This window comes from Mustela nivalis, assembly GCF_964662115.1.
Source record: "Mustela nivalis genome assembly, chromosome: 7".
NCBI classification, from domain to species: domain Eukaryota; kingdom Metazoa; phylum Chordata; class Mammalia; order Carnivora; family Mustelidae; genus Mustela; species Mustela nivalis.
This window is the reverse complement of record NC_139026.1, coordinates 140602931-140619345: the sequence shown is the minus strand read 5'-3', so window position 1 is coordinate 140619345 and position 16415 is coordinate 140602931. Positions and strand designations below refer to the sequence as shown.

Here is a 16415-nt window from a genome sequence, read left to right as displayed (position 1 = left end):
GAACTTGGAAAGAATCTAAGTCCCTATCCAGGGGGGTCCTGAAGAGGTTGACTTGCTGGGCATCGGACTGAGGTGCTGCAAGGCTCATGTCTTTTAGTTTCTGGACCTAACCTCACTGTCTCCTGCCTTTGAGGGCTGCTTTAATGCTTGCTGGGATCTGCGTCAGGTGCATTGGGAAATCAGTAATTTCTTTTCATAAAGTCCCTATGACTTGCTTGAAATCCTCTGCTGGTGGAGAGTGTAAAAAAACTGTCAAAAACATGCAAAAAGCATTATTTTTTCCCCCTCCTAGGGAATTTCAAAGTCAAAGTTTCAAGACTACTCTCAAATCTAAATTCACATCCTAAATTCTTTCACTGATGCCTTTCCCTGCCTGGTGCATAAAACAGAGATGATTTTAGATTGGGGGGGAAATCAGGGTCCCCCCCCCCATTAAACTTTAGCACTGAAACCTCTATTGTTTCCTCTACGTCTCCCGTTTATGGGGCTGACATCACCCAGAGATGAGAGAGAAGCTTTCATGGCACCATTTCAAAAAGCCAAACACCTCTCAGTTAGTCACTAAGTTAATAACAACACGGGAACTGTTGATGCACCAGGCTCTCTGGAACTGGAATTACAACAGAGCAACTCTGGCTGTGCCCAGGGGGAAAAGCAGAACAAACAAGCACTTCCAGCCGGGTCAGAACTGGGGAGAGACACCACCTGCCGCAGCTGGAAACCGGCTTCGGGAGACCCGGACCCAAGGGCGCCCGCAGAAAGGATAGGACAGCCAACGTCTTTTGTGCTAACAAACCTGTCCCAGCTCAGCACCGCTCTGGGGGGCAGGGGCCTGCGTCTTACACCTGGCTTTGGAAGAACCCAGAATGTTCCACCTACTTCCAGCCCCATACCCTACCTCGCCACCAGCCCTCATCACGAGCTCCTCCCCCCTCCCTCCCCTCCTGGGGGGTTTGTAGTGTTCATCTGCGCCCCCGACGACGTCGGCTTGGCACCCAGAAAAGAAATACCCACGGTACCAAGTTGAAAACACTCTCATTTTTACCAGCAACACTTCAAAAAAGTCATTGTATTTAGACTCACTAACTGGTCTTTTTCTGAAGCCGGTGCCCGACAAACCCGAGATATATTTTATGTTTTTGCAGCTGTATGGCTTTAATATGGGCTCAAAATCATTTATTGGCATTTCTGACCCAACTTTTTGTTTTTATAGGTGTGTAAATATGTTATCGAAGATATTTTGGCATTTGCCAAAGACCCGAGTTTGTAGCTTCAGTTAAAGAGACCCGCTGCACTTTTTTTTTTTTTCCCCCTTTTGCTTTCTTGAAAGAAAAGAAACGGTTTATTTGACAGGTGCTCTGGATTTGGGGCTAAGTCTTTGACTGAATTTATTTTGCTTGAGGTTATTTGTACTAAAACTCTAAAATTCCATTGTTCATGAAAAAAAAATTTTTTTTCTTTTTCCCTCTTTTCCCTCTGCGAGGGCATGGCTTGTCCCATGTTTTACATGGATGTGACGATTTCATGTCCGTGTCTCCTGCAGCATCATTTTGACATCATGGCCGATTTCTCAGACCAGATTTTAGCGGTGATCCCAAACCCTGGAGGACATAACTGAGTTATGTGGAGGAACATTTCTGGGATCTCCGTGAGACGGTGCAGGAACCTCAGCAGGGGATCCAGGTGGTCATTTGCTGGACGTAGAGAGCCGGTGGGTATGGAAGACAGTGGTGGGGACAAGGCCGGGGGGGGGGGTGGTGCCCTGGTCACTCCCCTCTTGACACAAGGCAGTGTCTAACCAATCAGTTGTTCAGTTTTGCTGAGGTTAAACAAACATTTACCAAATACCTACTATGTGTGGGGGCGACGCCAGGTGTCAGAGGCCAAGATGAATAAGACCCCGCTCTACCCTCAATGAGCTCATAGTCTGGTGAAGGGGACAGATACGCCAAGAGACACTTCCCATGTAATGGGGTTAGCCACAGTGTGCGGGGGGACCCGTGGCTGAGTTGAGGGTTAAGAGAAGATTTCCAGAAGAACAGCCCACTGCAGATGGATGGGGAGAGGCAGCAGGGGTCCGTCGGTGGGAGCAGGTGTGGTGTGGGAGGGCAGGTGGCCAGGAGTGAGGCTGCCTGTGCGGGCTCCTGAGGGGCGCTGGTCCTCCAAACCGGCCGCGGGAATTCGGGGCTCCCCGTAATGTGTCCTATTGGGACTGAGGTTCTCCCTACCCCCCTCCCCGCCCCCCACCCCCATCCCAAGACTTGGAGCCCTCGACAACTTCAGCAGAAGAGAAGAAACGAAGCTTTACTCTTTCCATCTATTACCGGGCACATTTCAAAGACCAATTCACCCAGAGAAAGCTTCAAAACTTGTTACCTTTTCTTGGGGGGAACTCTAAGAGAGACTTTTGGATTTAATGAGGGGAAATAGAAATAATTTTATTAAATCCAAAGTACAGTAGAACCCACCAGTGCTCTTGGGGCATTGCCCATATGCCCTGAATGAGGTCCATGTAGTGGCACAGAGTTTTTTAGAACTTAAAAAAAGCTATAAATTAGAGCAGAACTGGAGAAAACTGCAGAAGCCCATATTACATAGTGATTAATGAATGGTAATGAGAACACTCGTGTAACCACACCCCCCGTTAAGAGAGAAGCCTTTGCTGGGCACCCCAGAGGCCGTGGCCATGCTCCTTACTCACACCCCTTCCACACCCTAAGAAGTAACCAGTATTCTGTTTCATATGGTAATCATTTCTGGGCTTCTCTTTATGGTTTTATCACCCAAATGGGTGTCCCTAATCACTAAAGTCTGACATTGCAGTTTTCCCCCCCCCCTCAAATTTGCAGATGTCTTTTACACCGTGTGGGGGATTTAACAGCTCCTAGAGATGACTTTCACATGAACCCACAAGACAGAAAATCACCAGTGGACACGCTTACAAATGGTGATGTGGTTCACACAGCAAGACGAGGTGAAGCTGGCCGGGCAGAATCAAGGGCGGGGTGGGGGGACCCGGGGTGCAGGGTGGGGGGGTCTCCACCAGGCCAGGAGCGGAGCCGAACTGCTTTCAGTCCCGCCCACCCCAGACTCCCCCCTGCACACTGTGGGCGCTCAACCAAGGGGGGAAAGGCTCCTACCGCAAGGACCCAGCAGGAAGGGGCCCCTGGAAGCCCCGGGCTCAGAAGGAACCTGTCACACGGTGACACGGGGCACTTTTAGTCTGAGACCTTTCCTGAACAACCGCGGAAGCTGTAGACTGTGGGCAGAGACAGAGAGTGCCAGCGCTCAGACCCAAGCCGTCGCCTTTCTTGCAAAAGAGAGGATTTGGAAGCAGGAGGGCCAGGGAGCGAACAGGAGACCAAAGAGAAGGAAAACACCAACCAGGCGGGCGCCCATGGTGGGCCGCCGGCTCTGACCTAAGTCCCGGGGATGGAAGGGAGGAGAAAGTTTGGTAAAAGGGCAATTAGGAGCAAGTTCCGCTCTTTGGGAGCCTGGGAAGTCTCGATGCACGTTTTCTTTCCCTTAAAAAACAAAGTTCCTGGCTGCAGCTGAGCGACAGGGCCCAGAAACGGGGCTGCTGCAGAAGGAGAGAGAGAAAGCGGGAGGCCCGGCACCGGGCCTGTAGTCTCTCTGTGTGGGCAGGAGGGTTTCTCTTTTTTTAAAATTTCATACATCATTAAAAAGCTTTGGCATTTCCCCCCGAGTCAGTATGGCTTTATAAAGTTAATGAGGAAGGAAAACACTCAAGAAAAATAAGATTCTGATTATTTGTAGCAAGGTGCCATGCAGAGCCAGGGTGCAGTGGCTTTCTCCATCCATCCCTTTTTTGGGGGGGGGGAGGCATGGTTCCTTCTAGAAGCTTCTTTTTCCCCAGAAGTGAGACCTTCCCAGGGTCTGATAAAAAAAAAGTCAGAGAAGTCCCATGACTCTGAGAGCACATCCGACCCTTTCTGTGGCCCTGGGCGAGGGGCTTCCCTGCGGGTGCCTCAGTTTCCCTCTCTGTAAAATGGGATAATAATACTTAATTACTTCACCATGCTGAGGTAAGGATTAATTAGTTGATGTTTATAAATGGCTTTGAAGACAGAAAATGCTACAACAGAGCTAAGCATTATTATTAATAATACATTTCGACTGAGTTAATAATCGCATTTGCCATCTCAAATTTCCCTGACAGTTTCAACTGGTGAACTTATTTTTCAGCTTCGCTCATTAAAAAGAAATAAAACGTAGTGCCGCTGGCAGAAATCACCCTGGTCTTCTTTGCAAAGAGGAACATGTATCTGACATGGACGAAAGAATCTGGGCTCCACCCGGACTCTGTAGGACATTCTGAAAACCTCAGATGCATTCTCAGGGGCCATGCGTGGTAAGCAGCTTTAAAAATGAAGGAAATGCCAGTTAAAAATGTGCCAGATCTGGGGCGGGGGGCGGCGGGGAGGGGGGTTTGACCACTTTCCAGAGTTGATTCAATTCCTAGGCTTTGGACCTGACCACAGACGAGTTTATCTGCTGTCTGCCTTGGGTTGTTTTTTTTCTCTCTGGTCCCTTTTGCTGGCCTCCACCCCTTCCTGTGCAAGGTCACTTCAGGGTGTGTGTGTGGGTGTGGTGTATGTGTGTGTGTGTGTGTGTGTGTGTGTGTGGTTGAAATCTCTTGTTAGATCCCTGGTCTGTCTATCTCCTTTTCTTTACGGTAACTCACAGAAGCATTTTTGCATCAGTTAACTCTGATCCCCCAAACCGGGACGAAAAATGTCAGTGAGATGATGTCATTGCAAAGACCCTGGTCCATGGCAGGGGTTCAAGAAATGTTTGTTGAACGGAGCCAGGCCTTTGAGCCTTCCTGAGTTCTTGATGTTGGACCTCCGATAAAATGACGTCATCCCGGCACAGGCCGTGATGGACAGCTTCCCCAAAGAGGTCTTGTATTTGCTCGAAGGGGTCCACACTCCCCTTCAACCGTTTTCCAAATAAAGCTCCGAGCAGCCACGGCAGCATGGCCTGGGGCCTCAGGTCCCAGCCCTAGTCAGAAGCTCTTGGTGGGGGCCCCAGGAGCCGTGTCGCACCAAGCCCTCTAGCTGATAGGATGCAGGTTCCAGTGTGAGAACCCCAGGTCTGCTTCGGTCCCCTCTCAATCGGGGAAAGCTCTAGTGTATGGCCGAGTCACCAAGCAATGGAACATCCAACTCAGCCAGACCAAGGGCTTTTACATTGGAGGTAAAATTTTTCCTGGAACAATCAGAGCGATTACTTTGCAGTGGGCAGGGGAGTGAGAAGAACCAAGCAGGCAGGCTGCCTTTTTTTTTTAAGCACTGCCTTCCGGAGCTCCTACTTTGCTTTCAGGCCCTCTTAAATCCCCCAGATCCAAGAAGCCCACCCAGGCCTCTCCGGGAGGGTCTTTCCCTCTGCATTTTCCTCGAGCCCTTATAAATCATGCTACTCACTCGAACCAGTCTGCATGCCTGGCAGGGTGAGCTGGCTGTAATTCGACGCTGCTTTGACTTCTCAGGTCAGCTGGACATTCCACGATGACAGACACACGCCCTCCTCTTTTCAGAGTCTCAGGGCGGCTCTCACGGGGCTGATTTATGCAGCGTGTGCCCCGTGGAGGTTCGCAGGTTCATTCCCCCCGGCTCTCTGAATGTGAGGGCCGCCGTCATGTCTGCACAGGGATGCTCAGGATCCGGGAGCGGGGCCCCGAGGAAAAGAGGCTCAGAGGATCGTCCTCGCTCGGGCCAAGGGGTTTGGGTGCTGAACCCCATCAGGTGACCGGCTGCATGGCCGCAACTTTGTGAGGGACTGAGGACACTTCGGTCCTCCAGCGGACTTTGAAGTATAAACTTTTTTAAAGGGCGGTGCTTAATATACGTGAGGCATTGGAATAGTTTTAACAAATGGTGTATGGGGGTGCGCCTGCGTGGCTCAGTCGGTGAAGCGTCTGCCTGCGGCTCAGTTCATGATCCGGGGGTCCTGGGATCGAACCCCCCCTCATTGAGATCCCTGCTCAGTGGGGAGTCTGCTTCTCCCTCTTCCTCCTGCTCGTTTTCTCTCTCTCTCTCTCCCCCTCGCATAAATAAATAAAATCTTAAAAAAAAAAAAATAAAGATAATGTGTGTGATCCTCATGGGTTCAGATCCTCAGAAGTTTACGTGTTAATATCTCCAATTTGGTTCTACATTTGATGTGAATTGTGCCTCAAGCTAGCAATCAACCAAGATCTATTGAGTCCTTGCCACATGCGAAGACTTTCTGAATCTTGCTTGCTGGCAAGTAGAAGTCCTTGACTTTGGGAAAGGCTGTGATTTAATTGTGAGAACCCTTGGTTTCTTTCAGTAGATTCTAAAGTTGATTTGAGTAATTCGGCTTTGAGTAATTCAAGCCTAAGGGCTTGATACTGCCCTCCGAGAGGGATATGCGGGAACAGCAGCGACAGGACGAGCTCTTTTGCTCAGTATCCCATCTGCAGGACTCCCAGGAGCTGTACAGCCTTGAACTGATAACCGGGGATAACAGTAATTAAAATCTTCAAAGTACTCGGCACACCTTCATTAGCCGCTCTCAGGGAGGAAGACAGAGGGAAGGGGAATCTTTGACATCGGAGCGTTCCCATTTCGCACACCTGCAAAACCGAGGCAGAAAAGTCAGAGGCTTTGCCTAACACCAGACTCTGGAAAACCGAATTTTAAATGGGGGTGGCTTGCTTTTCCATAAATTCAACGAGTCCCCAGAGAGATACAACTTTTCATTGTGTGTCCCGGTTTCTTAACCTCCATTCCACCGACATTTTCGGGGAGATAATTTTTGATGTGTGTGTGTGTGTGTGTGTGTGTGTGGCTGAGGGAGGCTCTCCTCAGGACTGTGGGGGGCTTAGTAGCATCGTGGTCTCTACCTACCAGAGGCCATTAGCTCCCCCCACTTCCAGGGCTGACAGTCCAAAATGTCCCCAGACATTGGGAAAATCTCTCCAGTTGTGAGCTATGCTTTTTTAAAAAAATATTTTATTTATTTATTTGACAGACAGAGATCACAAGTAGGCAGAGAAGCAGGCAGAGAGAGAGGAGGAAGCAGGCTCCCTGCTGAGCAGAGAGCCCAATGCGGGGCTCAATCCCAGGACCCTAGGATCATGACCTGAGCTGAAGGCAGAGGCTTTAACCCACTGAGCCACCCAGGTGCCCCGTGAGCTATGCTTTTATACTAAATATAGAAACTTAGCATTTTGTAAGAAACCGCTCATGGTCATTATATTCTAGTGGACATCGGTGCACAAACAGTGCAATCTCAGAGGTGTTAAAGGTTTTAAACAGAAAAGTCTATGGAATCTCCAGTAGTTGTGCTCTGATTTAGGACTGACCGGAAATGACATGCCCGCGACTCCCCTTTAGAAATTAGCTTCAGAGTCCTCGAGACACAGGAGACATCATGAATGTTTGCCCTATGGGCATCACATGCCCTTCCTCCACCCCTGCCCCGCCCACCCCCAAACACCAGCTCAGTTTGGAACCTTGTGGTCCAAGAAGGGTATGCATCCTGGAGGGGCGCCCGCAGCTCGTTCCCTTCATCTCGGATAGGACCCGTATCCAAGACTCATCTCATGATAGTGGACATGCAGAAATAAGCAGCTGGGTTTGTGGGGGGTGACCTGGGTGGGGGCCATTAAGAGCAACAGGGGCAGAGTAAGAGGTTATCGCCGCAACACCTGATGGGCGGCTAGGGGAGTCATCTAGCTCTCGGATGGGGACCCTGTGAGGAGGCTTGGTGCTTGTTGTTGCTGGTGAACGACTTTAGTTGAGTGTGTAAACTGAGGGAAGGCAGCTAACTGCAACCTGCAGCTTTGCACGGCGTGGCATCTTCCTGGTCAGCATCCGTTTGCGGGTGCGAGGCTGCTTGGAGAAGCAGGGGGCTTTCCTCTGAGGTCAGGAAGGACAAAGGGTCTCCCCTGAGGTCAGGGCCCTGCGGGAAATGTTTCTACCCAGGTGATTTTCCCCTCTCTCACTTTTCTGTGTTTTCCGAGATCAGATCTAGACTCAGCCCACTCAAAAGGCCCCTATCCCCAGGTCAAGGTAAATTGCTGCCGGTGGCTGGTTTCTGTGGCGTGCATGGGGTCCCGGGCATCCGGCGACTTGACCTCTCACCTTGGGTTTGTCCCCTTCTTTGATTTCACGGAAAGGAAAGGAAGAGTGGCCCTTGTCATCTCTTTCCTGTCCCGGAGAGAAGACATCAGAGAAGTCTATGACCGTGGAATCACAGACGGTGTGTTCTTCTGGGGCACAGCTGGGTTTGGGGTGGGGATGGGGGGAGTCCAGAGTGAGGAGGACTACATTTCTCAGCAGAAAGCCTGTTGCTGTTGCTAAAAGTGATCCCTGATCTGACTTCTCCAAGCACTTAGCGAAGGGACCGTACATACCCAGTTTGCATCGTATCTGGGCTCTGCAGTGAAAAGAAGGTAGGAATCCAACCAGGAAAAAAACAAAAAAAAAACCCCAAAATCAGAGTGATGCAGCTACACTTGACACGCAGTGGGCTGTTCCTGTGTCAAGTGTATAGCCCGGTGCGTTTTGACATGTGTGTGAAGCCATGAAACGGTCTCCACACTCCAACTAGTGAATGTACCCCCTCGACTTTCCTAATGTTCCTTTGAAGTCTTCCCTCCTCCCGCCCCCATCCTTAGGCAACCACGATCGACTTCCTGTCGCTGTCAATTAGCTTGAAATTTCTGCAGTTTGATGTAAATGGAATCACACAGCGTTCTTTCCCTTAGCACAATGATGCTGAGAGCCCAAAGAAGACAGAATTCTTCTGGGGCGCCTGGGTGGCTCAGTGGTTTAAAGCCTCTGCCTTCAGCTCAGATCATGATCCCAGGGTCCTGGGATCGAGCCCCACATCCGGCTCTCTGCTCAGCGAGGAGCCTGCTTCCTCCTCTCTCTCTCTCTCTGCCTGCCTCTCTGCATACTTGTAATCTGTCTCTCTGTCAAATAAATAAATAAATAAAATCTTAAAAAAAAAGAAGACAGAATTCTTCTACCTTGAACCAACAGTTCAGCTTAGATTAGAGGCAGATTTGAAAAAGAGTCTAATAATTTGATACACGTTTCCTTGTTCGAGACTTGGAAATTGATCAAACTGGATTATGTGTGCCCTGGGCCACATATTGGCTAATCAACAGCCCCCTCCCCCACTCCCCGGTTCCATACAGAGCATTAGAGCCCTGACACCAGAAGGAAAAAGTCAAATAGCAGGTAAAAGAGAAGCAGGTTTCCTCAAGTGGTACCCTTTGGAGCCGTTCACATTCCCAAGGAAACAGATGATCCCAAAACCTTGATTTGTCTTCCTAATCATATCCATCTGGCCTCAAAGTGAACTGATAGGGCGGTTGGATCTTATTGGTTTCGAGCTAGGTTTGAAGAAAACCCAGCATCGTTGAAGGTTCCTTGAGGGCACCAGGACCGAGTCTGAACGCAAAACCCTGGTTCACCGCTCCCTGGTCTGCCCTCGCAGCAGACATACCTGCCGAACACACAGAAGGGTCAGCTTGGATGGGTGAGTGGAGCAGGAGTGGGGCCGAGGGCTTCACGGGGGGTGAATGGAAAATGATTCTTTCTCCTCTTTCATGCATAGAGACAAGATAGGGGACTCCACTCTAGTTCTGTGTTTTTCAAGGAAAAGAAGAAACAGAATTCTTCTGCCAACCCTGAACCAACATTTTGGCTTAGATCTTGATTCTGAGTGGCACAGGGACCAGATTATAGATAAAGAGGAGACGTTTCTGTTACCTCGCAGGGCAGGAAATGGGTTTTTGGTCCTGGGATTCCTCTTCTGAGTGTGTGGGCGTCATCATTTCCTGTCTCTCTCTCTCTCTTTTTTTTTTCTTTAAGCCCTTACCTTTAGAAAATAGATTTAATGCCCTGAATTTGTGTTGTTACTTTGGTCAGTTTGAATATCTAAGTCAAAATTAGACTTTATGGACTGGGTCTGGGAAGGAGCATTTTTGAACCTGCTTTTGTTTTAGCATATGGCAAGTATAGGACGCAAAACAGTCTCTCCTTGGAGGAGGTTAGCACTGTCAGGGCGTACAATGCAGAGGACATTTCTAACTGACAGCTAAAGTCAACACACATTTTGACAGCTGTGGGTTTGTTTGTTTTTTTTCTAATTCCACAAAGGGAGATAAATGATAGCGATCAAGAAATCATATTATGAAAAAAAAAAAGGAATCATATTATGAGTACCTATTATCACCTTCATTTCTCGTTCTAATCAAGGAACATTGGATCACATCCTTGGAAAATACCCCCCTTTTTGTAGGCATCATTTTGATCTGCCTTCTTCTTTTTTTTTTTTTTAAAGAGTAAAACTATTTTTACCACGTTTTCAATGCAAGGATGTGAGCTGGGAGAATGATGTCGTGCTATGGTTCCCATCCGTGATGGGGACAGCTTGTTAAAACACAGATTGTCCACCCCAATAACTTCTGATTCAGGGGGTCTGGGGTGAGGCCTGGTAATGTGCATTCTAGCCAGTTTCTGGGTGGTGCTGATGTTGCTGATGCTAGGCCTGGGACCATCCTTTGAGATGCCGACTGTATAGATCGTCATCCTGGTGTCAGGGGTTCCGGGTTCTAGAAGCCTACATTGCGCAATCTGAATACTTGATTCCTTGGAGACTGTTGAGTCCAGGGGTCAGCAAGCAACCTTTTTCTCATATAGAGCCAGAGAGTAAATATTAGAAGCTCTGTGGGCCATATGGCTTCTGTCACAGCCACTCGACTCCAGCCTTGCGGTGGGGATATAGGGGAAGACGTAAGTAAACATATGAGCATGGCCGTGTTCGAATGAATCTTTGTTACACAGACAGGCAGCAAGGCCAGGTTTGGCCCATGCCTTTTGCCATCCGTGGGCTAGTCTACGTGCCACCTGTTAAGAAAAAGAAAGTGTGCTAATTATCTATATTGGTTTGGTAGGGCTGACAGAAAATTACCAAAGACCAAGAGCTTAAACCACAGGGATTTATTCCTCATAGTTCCAGAGGGGGAAAGACCACGATGATAGTGTCAGCGGGTGTGGTTTTCCCTGAGGCCTATCTCGGTGACTGGAAGATGGCTGCCTTCTCCCTGTGTCCTCACATGCAGTCTTTCTCTGTGTGTGTGCCTCTCTGGCCTCTCTTTCTCTTCTTGCAAGGACACCAAACCACAATAGAACTCATCCTTATGGCCTCATTCTAACTCAGTGACCTCTTTCAAGGTCCTGTCCCCAAATACAGTCACACTCTGGGGTCCTGGGGGTTGAGAGCATGAGGATACGAGTTTTGAGGGACATGGTTCCCTCCGTAACATTATCTATTTCTATAAAACAAATTATCCCCAAACAATAAACCTGTGGAACCTCACTGTCTCTGTGGGGCGTCAATCCAGGAACAACAAGGCAGAGGGCTTTCCTCTCAAGAGTTTATTACAGTGAAGCCAACATCGGGGAATGACCTCACCGAAAGGCTCCATCAGGGAAGGAGCCAAGTTTCTTCACTTGGTTCTTGGAAGAGTTCTGTTCCTTGTGCAAGACTGGACTGAGAAGCCCGGTTCCCTGTTGGTTGTGGAAGCCTCCCTCATTTCCCAACATCCTGGGCCTCTTCACAGAGCAGTTCAGAACATGGCGGCTGCTTCCCACAGGAAAAGCAAGAGAGGACACAGAACCTAATTTTGGGAGTGGCATTCCATCATTTTTGCCCTATCCTACTGGGTAGAAGCAGCTACCAAATGTCCGGATCTCCCACTCAAGGGGAGGGGATTGCCCAGGGAACACCTTTAGGTGTCCTATATGAACACCTTTAGGGAACACAGGGTTCACCCTGGAGGTTGCTTTCCAAAGAAAGCTGGGCATGTGATCTCTGATGTTACCCTGGTCTTAAAATTTCAAAAGGTATCCCTTTTCAGGTTCTTTCCAGCCCTTTGCTATCTTTTTTTGTCATTATTGTTCTTTTTTGGACGATTCTGTTTAAGTTTAGAGAACTTAATGGTATTTGCAGTATCTGAAGAGCCCGTGGGAAAGGGCGGATATTTTGGGTAGTTCTGAAGAGTTGGCGTTTAATGGATTTGTGGCTCTCACCAGTGTGGATATGAATTTGAAGAAACTTTAATATTTACATTGCTCTGTAAGTAAGATCATTAGCTAGATCAACTATTTTTAAGAGAAGGCATTATTTACATGTAAATAATGTATTTGCTAATAACGTATATATAGCTTATTAAAGTCGGTTCCTTGATTTCTAGTTGGCAAACCTGCTCAACTTTGCAGCAAACCCAGGATGTCTTTTAAAGAAAAAAAAAGTTTATTTCTTTAAAAGTTCTGGAAGTCAGTCTTCTTGTAAACATGGTAGAACTTTTTGTTATTTAGACTGGATAGGCATGATCTGATGAGAGGTTTTTATTATTTATTTATTTTTAAAAAGATTTTATTTATTTGAGAGAGAGAGAGAGAGAGAGAGAGCATGAGTCAGGTGAGGGGCAGAGGAAGAAGGACCCTCCCCAGTGAATAGGGAGCCTGATGTGGGGCTTGATCCTGGGACACTGGGATCATGACCTGAGCTGAAGGCAGATGCTTAACTGACTGAGCCACCGAGGCACATCATAACTGTAGGTTTTTAAAAATGAGAACTATAGAGCACCTGGGCAACTCAGTCAGTTGTGTCTGACTCTTGGTTTAGCCTCAGGTTGTGATCTCATGGGTCATGAGATCAAGCCCAGCATTGGACTCTGTGCTCAGTGAGGAGTCTGCTTGGGATTCTCTCTCTCCCTCTGCTCCCCCTATCACCCCACTCATGCTCGCTTGCTTTCTTTCTTTCTTTTTTTTTTTTTTTAAGATTTTATTTATTTATTTGACAGACAGAGATCACAAGCAGGCAGAGAGGCAGGCAGAGAGAGAGCGGAAGGGAAGCAGGCTCCCTGCAGAGCAGAGAGTCCAATGCGGGGCTTGAACCCAGGACGCTGGGATCATGACCTGAGCCGAAGGCAGAGGCTTCAGACACCCCACTCATGCTCTCTTTCTAAAACAAATCAATACAATCTTTTAAAAAAATGAGAACTATAGAAGCAAATATTTTTGGTTTTGCTCTTGCTACTTGCTTAGTGGAAGGGGTCTCTGGTCAGTGAGTGTGCTTGATTTTGGAGGTGACTCCCACCTGTGTACTTAGTCACCTCATCCACAGCAACCTTCCGCGGATTTCTTGAATTATCTGGGCAAGCCTCATTCTTTCTTCCTTTCATCTTTCCTTTCTCTCCCTCCCTCTCCTTCCTTTCTTTCTTCATAATTGGCAAGCAAATAACCAATTTTGCTCATTAATTTGAAGAACTAGTTCTCAACCAGGGGTGATTTTGTGCTCTGGGGTCATTTGGAAATGTCTGGAGATTTTTTTTTTACGCGTTTGGGAGAGGAGTGGGTGTTGGAACTGGCATCTAGTGGGAGGAATTCTAGCAGAGCAATTCTCTACCACAAAAAACTATCCAGCCCATAATGTCAATGAGGCTGAGGTTGAGAAATCCTGGTTTAGGGAAGGAGACCCTCCAAGTGTCTTGAACTGCACAAACATTGGGTTCAAATGCTGGGTAAGCGGGATTAATAATGTCTTTGTAGCAGACTAGTCCAGAGCCTTTAAAATGTTCCCATGCATGTTATCTCCCTCAGGGGTAAGATCTAGGAGGGAAAGGTTTTCAATCATATGGAACATTTTTTTCTGTTTGTTTGTTTTGTTTTTCTGAGCACCAAGCATTCCTTACATCAGAACCTTCTCTGGGAAGGTTAGCTTAGCGCATACATAATGAATGAGTTAAACTCTTGGATAAGGGGATCTCAGAATCTAAACTTTGCTAGTAATAAAGGCTTCTTATGGAAAAAGTGATTACATTCCCATTGCTGCCCCTCACTCCCACCAAATATATGATAGAGCAATGATTATGAGAGGAAAGCATGCCAATTGTTAAGATTTGGAAAAACAGATAGAAAAAAGTAGATAAGCCATTATCAGGACACTGAAGAAAAATCAGAACATTTTGGTATATCTACTCTCAGTGTTTTTTCCTCTGTGTGGTGGAGTGTATTCTAGAAATGGTCACCTCAAAGCATACCCCATCCTACATGCTCTTTTTGCAAGGTAACATTGATACTCTTCTATTGTGAAATCTTGGGAGTGAGGCTGTGTGGTTTCAAAGGTGAGGGTAGAGAATGCAATTCAGCTACTTCCTGGCTGACTCGCTCTTGCTGGTGGGATGCTCGCTCTTGAATCCAGCCACCATTCTGTGAGGGAGTCCAAACTATCCTTTATAGGAAGACTGAAAGGAGAGACCCACAAGGCTGTAATCAACAGCCACCATCAACCACGACTTATGTGACTGGACAAAACTTTGGATGACTCTGGGTCCAGGCTTCAGGTTGTCCCAATCAACACTGAGTGGAGGAGAAAGGAGCTGTCTCCACCGACCTCGGACCCCATTACAGATTCATGGACAAACTAAATGCCCTGTTGGGTTAAGCTACTAAGTTTTAGAGAAGTTTGTTACGCAGTGTTAGATAACGCATTGCAAACACATTTTAGAGTTTTTGTACAGCTGGGATCATATAGCTCTTTTCCATGTCCCAATTTATTTCGAAGAGTTTTTCATGATATTAACTGTCTTTTAAATCTTGGTTTTTAATCAGAATGTCACTTTTCTTTTCATTTATATCAGCTCTTGTTGCCAAATACCTAATGAGCGTTTATGATGTGATGGCAGGTGTAATCTTGAATCTTAATGCAATTAATACTGGCAGTATTTTTCTCTTTATTTGCTTCCAGGTGTCTCTTGAAAACTTGGACAGTTGTGTGCCCTGTACAACTGGTAGTCCAGGAGCTGGTCGACTTCTCCTTGTTTTATTAAGTTTGGCCAAACTCCTATGGTTCTTTGAGCCTTAGGATGTTACTCTTAGAAATGGAAATCAAGTTCATTGTTTTATTTGGAGTTTGTTGATTGACACAGGCACTCGCTCTCGTTCTCTCTCTCTCTCTCCAGTGGTCATTTAAGGGAGGACTTGTTTCAAGCCAGAAAGTGAAAATCATATGCATTCATGAAACTCATGACAAGAGATAATAGTAGTGTTAGTGGTCAGCAAAGGTGCATTTTAAAGCAGATCTGAAGGAAAGAGAGACATTCTATTTCCGGTTTGAGACATTCTATTTCTTTCTTAATAAGGCCATCAACTTTCAAATCAATGAGGTGTGGTCTGTTGTTATCACTCAACAGAGGGAATGCCAACAACTCCCCTTCGTTTCTGTAAATAGTGCAACCTTCAGGGAGGTGCTGTGCTCCATATCGATAACCCATTCACATGAGCATTCCCCTTATTTGTGTCATTGTGAAGATCCGTGCAGAGCCACTCATTGGGCATACAAGGCTTTGTTGATCGTCCATTGCCAGGTGTTGCTATGCACTGTGGAGAAAAATGAATCCACACAACACTTGTCTTCACAGAGTCCAAGCTTTGTAGAAGACCATGTTTCTCTTAGGGTTCTTGCGTATTTCCCACAGTATGACCATTGCCTGATCTCTACAGATTGTTCCAGTGTCCCCAATTTCTTTCAGGGAACTTTGGTTTTCCACGTGCAATGTATTTGTTGATAAAAGAACAACCCAGTTATTAACTGATCCTGAATTCCAGATCATTCAAGTGGCAGTTACTAATGTTGCCTTCAGGATGGCATTTTTATCGAATAGTCCCTTCAGAGTTTGACAGAATAAGAATAAAGAATAAGAAACTCTAGACTATAGTTCTAGCTTCATCATTTTCTAACTGTGCCATTTTGGGTAAGTTACTTTGGCCTGTGATTCTTTACTTGCATAATGAGGCTGCTTGAAGGAACATTTATAGCTCAAGATTTTGTTTCCAGGTCTGATATCTGAAAAGCAAATCCACAGGATTGGATCAAGGAGTGCTAGGATAGTAGACAAATAGGGTATATGTAATACCTCCTGCTGCAAAACTCAACCGGTTACCAAGAATGGTCTCTAGTCATTTGATACGTCACCTATTGTCTCACACGAGGACCATTTTCTGCTGGGCCTTACCGCCCTTCAACTGGAAATTTGAACTGTGTGAAAGTTGGCACCATATGTGGCAGGGGAAGGATTTATTGACCACAGACTACAAAGTGATTAGTCAGAGAGAGATGTAACGTAGCTCTTAAGTAGGTTGCAGTGTACTAGGGAAAGCGTGTGTGATCGCCAATTCTGATATAAATTATTCTTAGTTCAAAGTTGTTGAGATGAAAAAATAATTTATTGTTATCCGACTGTAGATACCAGGCGTAAGAGTAATCAGTGATTACTGCAGTATCAGTACTCCGTATCTTTACTAGTTCTCTCATGTCTCTTCACTGATATATCATGGCTTTGA

General features: G+C 46.8%; 1 long non-coding RNA gene across 2 annotated transcripts in view; it reads left to right on the top strand.

The window, feature by feature from the left end:
- The first annotated feature begins 10703 nt into the window (after positions 1-10703).
- Positions 10704-16415, top strand: part of LOC309868619 — a 74288-nt gene continuing 68576 nt past the window's right edge. For both annotated transcript variants that reach the window (XR_014313752.1, XR_014313753.1), the window contains exon 1: positions 10704-10799. This is a non-coding gene — a long non-coding RNA (uncharacterized lncRNA). The remainder of the gene's footprint in view (positions 10800-16415) is intronic.